Below are 5,358 nucleotides of genomic sequence, written 5' to 3'. Positions count from 1 at the left end.
ACATAGCCAGCAATCGCATGTCATCACGTACATTGAAAATCAACATAATTTTGAGAATCGACCTTTTTTTCAGGATCACTTTTCAACGAGGACGAAGCAAAGTCGGCCGAACGAAGCCTAGAGGAAGAAAATCACCCTCTCCACTTCACCATCACGATACTGACATAGATACGAGATGAAACAACTAAAAAATCCACAAGAAAACTCTACGGCCATCATCGCGCTGACTTTGGTCTGACTTTGGTCTGAGAATTTCTATCATGATCAAAAATGTACGAGGAGCACTCAAAAATAAGCCACAGACGTACCTTTATCGCTCTCTACTCCTTTTTCAAGGCACAAAAGTCGACTCTCCACTTTCAAACCAGGAACCAGACATACCAGTGGTCCTTTTCAGCTGCTCCACGAGCGCAGGAAATGTTCACCAAGGGGCGCAGAGCAGCATCCATTCCAGAAAAGAGCTAAAATACGAGTGAGACTGCATGACTGAGTACATGAGTACATGCAGAAAATAGTCAATTTAGGCGGTTCTGCTCCAAACAGCAACTAGCTTCGACTAGAAACAAAGATTACACCAAAGGATCAAACAACAACCATTTTCTGCAGTTTTTTTGCAGATGGCTTCCTTGTGCTTGGCCCAGCACGCCAAAAATCACACCTCGGAGGAGTACAAAAATTACAACTCTCAGATGTCCTCGATTGCTGGCCATGTGTGTTTAACTTGGATTCTCTCTAGCTTGTCTAAGCTAGTGTAGGATATGGGGGTTACAGCGATGCTTGCAAAAGAGTACAGGGGTAGGATGCGTCAAGTATAAATGGTTGCAAGAACAGAAGTGGTAAGGGTTGATCTTAGGCGGAATAGCAAGTTGAATGACTTGAGTGATTTCACTATAATACTATCCAAGTGTTTTGTCCAGCGCAGGTCATGTTGGGATATTATTCCAAAGTGACGGTGCTGTGTTACTGTTTCTAGTAGAGTTTATCCGAGTTTTATTTTGGGCAGTGGTGGTGGGGGTCGGTTAGCAACTTAGCATGGAAGAACGGGAGGATGACAGTTTTCGTTTTATTGACTAACAGGTGCAAGCGCTCTAGCCATTCTGTTGCAGCATTGACGCTTCTTTGTAGCGCAGCCTCACATTCAATGTAGCTGGCTGCAATGGCAATCAGTGCGGTTGTTGTTGTTGTTTCAAATCTTTATTCTCACGATAGCCCGTGGCCAATAAGAGATAATAGTGTAAGAAAGGAGAAAGAGTGAGGAAGAATTGGGTGGGCAGGGCCTAGGGGTTAATGACTACTTAAGTGTACGGGCAGGGGTGGTCGCTACACGAGCATACAGAGTTGTGTACTTAAGTGTACGGGCAGGGGTGGTCGCTACACGAGCATACAGAGTTGTGCAACAGCAGGGATATCTCGGATTTGAAGGGAGTACGAGAAGGGATTTCGCGAAGCTGGGCGGGCAAGCAATTAAAGTAATGAAGGGCCTTGTACAGGGGAGAGTGGAGACAGCGGTCAGTCTGCGGAGTTGGCAAGTGCCAAGTACGAGAGCGACGTATTATACGAAGGTTGCACGTTGCTAGCAGTATGCAGCGAGAGTATATGTGGTGGGGCATAATTGTGGCGCAGAGAATGCGCGAAGAGTATATGTTTAACTTTAAAGCGTGAAAATAATGTTGGCCATTTGATGCGATGCAAAAGGTGGGAGTGTTCTAAGTGTGTGTAAAGGGGAAGGTGGAGACATATTCTGGCGGCTTTCCGCTGGAGTCGTTCTAGCCTGTCAAGGGAAGTGTGTGACAACGGTGTGAGAGCATTGCTCGCACAATTATGAGAATATAGGTAGTATGTATGTCTGATAGATGTGAGATAAAGAATCACTGGTGAGTGTAGGCCTTAGTCTAAAAAGAATATTGAAAGACTTGAGTGATTTTTTGACTATGTATTCAACATGCTCCGTCCAACGGTTGTTGTAGTTGTTGTTGCTATTCTTCCTTGTGTCGTCTCGGATGGAGAAAGAACTGCCTCTACGCTCTCGCCACGCCACACATCAAAAGGACTAGTCAAATGGTTGTTCTCTATTTCCAAAGAGAGAGCTTTTCTTGTAATGCGCTTCAGGAGCCGACGGGAGAACTCACGATTAACAACTAACACTGACAACGAACAACTGACACTGAGAAAAGACGAGACAACAGGATATAATAGTGAAGGCGTACAATGGGGACAAGACAAGCAAGTGTGTGCACAGCGGGGACAGAAAACGGTGCAGCCGCATGTACGCAGGAGTCAAAAACAGCGCAGCAGCATGTACCACGGCTCAGCAGCATGTACAATAAAGAGACACAAAAGCAGCAGCATGTACGACAAAGAGCTACGCTTGCAACCGCATGTACAAGGAAGAGACACAAGCGCAGCCACATGTACAACACTTGTGCTGTTTTATCACCTCTCTGCTGCACTGAATCAATTGTCACTGTTCCTTTGCGCTTTCCTGTATTCACCTGACGAGAAGGCTAGACAGTGCAGTCGACTCCTGATGTTACCAACACCATTGTCCAGGTGAATTAGTTCTTTGTAGCTGAAGTTCTTTAAAATTAAAGCACTCACGCCATACAAGCAACACATCATGATTGGCGTGTGACCCGTGACAGCATGATTGCACTTAGATTGCATGCGGCCCTACGAGCTATGGTTGGCTACAAACGAAACCTGTTCGCTATTAGGACCATTGTAAACTGGTTACATGTAGAACGCAACAAACCTGAGCATACTCTGTGTATGCACTAGCTTGTTCAAGTGCAGTTGCACGCTGACGAGTGGTCTGCAGTACCCTTGCAGTGCAGTGCGAGTTAGTGGCGCGCGCGCCTCGAGATTCAACAAGAAACTGCAGTTCAGACGAGAAATGCTGTTCTCAGAACGACTACTTTGTTTTCTTTGAATTCGTTCTGCATCTTTCCTGTTGTAGCCATACCTATGGACCTCAGGTAGACTCCGGCAAGAGACGGCGGCGGCCTTTGCAGTGATCAGTGATGTTTCAGGATCTCCAAAAGCTACTGAAGTCGTGTGATCGCTGGCTATTTCCTGTTCTTGATATTTTCAAGACGATCGATTACAGGTGCTCAAGTTTAATGCTGACGACAATGTTCGCCATGCTGTTGCGGACCAGTACCGTGGACTAGAGAAGTGGTTGCAACCTTTGGACGGCTTGGGATTGTCTCATACTCACCTTGTAAAACTGAACTATAGTACGCCCTACCACGGCCCGAATAACAAGAGCTCAAGTACGAAAAGTTCAGAAGTGCGCAAAAAGTCAATGGAAGTCTGAAACAGGAAACAGGATTGATATCCACACAGCGCCAAAACATCACGGTCACAAGAATGAAGTTCCTATCTCTGGAAGTTCAGGAACGCCTAAAAGCTTCAAAAGAAACCTTCAATACCCGTCCAAGGTCGGCAGAAACCCTTGCGCTACTTTCTAGGTTTTCCACCGTATGCCGTCAGTTGACATGACAACTTTTACTGGAACGCAGCACATAGGCGTTTTTCTACATGGTGTGCAAGGGGCCCTGAGGGGTCAATTTTGTATGGGTTCAAACAGGGAGCGACATGGACACTGGTTTGCTATATCACGAAATTTGCCAGGTGCGAGTTCGTTTTAAGTGGAGTCGACAGTACACTCTCGAACGCTCTCAGAATGTTGTTGAAGAACCTGAAGAATGTCCTTCTTGTATTTGCCTTCATATATTTGTCTCCCAGCAAATTGTGACGGAAACGCCACTAGTGATGCGATCCTTCAATAAGGACTTTAGTCCGAGGGAGACATATTAGCACACAAAGAGACGAAACCAGTTGTGAACGTCACGAGTCCTTTGACGCCATTACTTGTCAAACCAGCCTATTTCACCTGCATACTCAGAAAGTGGTGGACATCACGCAACTGCATTGTAAATAAAAGGGGGGTTGTCAACTGACAACCGCTCTATTCAGTTGCTATTCACTCTTTGGCGTATTAGCTGGATGTAAATTTATTTTATTAGTGATGTATGTCCATGTACAAAACAAACGAACACACACAATGGCCGTATGAAATTGAGTGTATGAATTCGCATGCACAGCAGACAAGGAAACGTGCACTGAAAGAGCGGGTATGCAAGAGCTCAGCAGATAAAGTGCAGGAAATGTGTGTACGAAGGTTTATACCACAATCATTGTGTGTACAACCCTGTACAGATACAGCAAGATTTAGCAGTTTCACTGTGAGGGTGAGGCCAAAGCAACTTGCTTGTGGTTCCACCTGCTAGCACTGCTCGTTCTGCTAAGCGCCTAACGCACGCTGGAGCCATTATGTGGAATAGATGGCCACCAGCAGCAAAATGTTCAAATAGGTATTTGGATTTTAAATCTCAAGCCTTGCAGTATATATTATCAGCGACATAGGTTTTCCAATGCTCACTGGATTGATATCTGTTCGTTGCAACCAACCTTCCGTTTTTTCTTTCCTTTCTCTTTTTCTCTTGTATCTACTTTTCCACAATATCCTTTAACATGTTATTCACAGTGGGTCCAATGTTATTAGGCATTTTGCCTGTTTTGATTTCCACTATAAATAAAGTATACAACAACAACAAAGGGTGCTAGCGCCTTTAATAGCCCTCCGAAGGAGATATTGATCTCCGGACGACGCTCTCGAATCTTGATTGACTCCCTGATTTTTCTTCTGGCCATCCATGTCTTCACAGCCAGTACTTGTGCCTCAATGAAAATCACATTTGTGCTATTCATGGTTCTGTGCTGCTCGGGATCAGTAGCCATGTGTTTACCCCACGGTTTGTCGAGCATCCTGTGACATGCTTCCTAGTGGTGTTCCTCAAAACGGTTGTTGTTGTTGTTGTTTCTTTATTTTACTTCACCATATGAACAGGCAAGACTGCCTTCTCACCGGGGCTATTGGCCCACGACTCTCACAATATGATGAAAAAGGTCTCTTGCGACCCTGAAGGTCTCACCGACATATCGCTTCCGACACAGTTAGTGCGCACTTGATCATACAGATAATGCCGGGGAATCACACATGCAGCTCGGCAAACCAGAGGAGCATGAGATGCAGGGGTTGAGCGGTCTTCCTCGCCTCCGCTGTTCTCGGCGCCTCACTCCTTCTTGTGTCACGCTGCACTTCGTTGGATTCAGCGCTGACTTCACGAGGGCATCTTTGAGGTTGGGGGTGTGTCAGACACGACATTAACCAGGAACCCTGAGCGCTCGACTAAATTCTTCGCCTTCTGCTGAATCTCTTCTATCTCCTAAGCGAAAGGGTAGCTTCAGTATAGCAGCATCTTTCTTCATTTGCCTCACGTCGTTGGGCAGTGT

This window comes from Sycon ciliatum, chromosome 3 (assembly GCF_964019385.1).
Source record: "Sycon ciliatum chromosome 3, ocSycCili1.1, whole genome shotgun sequence".
Lineage (NCBI taxonomy): Eukaryota > Metazoa > Porifera > Calcarea > Leucosolenida > Sycettidae > Sycon > Sycon ciliatum.
This window is presented reverse-complemented; position numbering follows the sequence as displayed.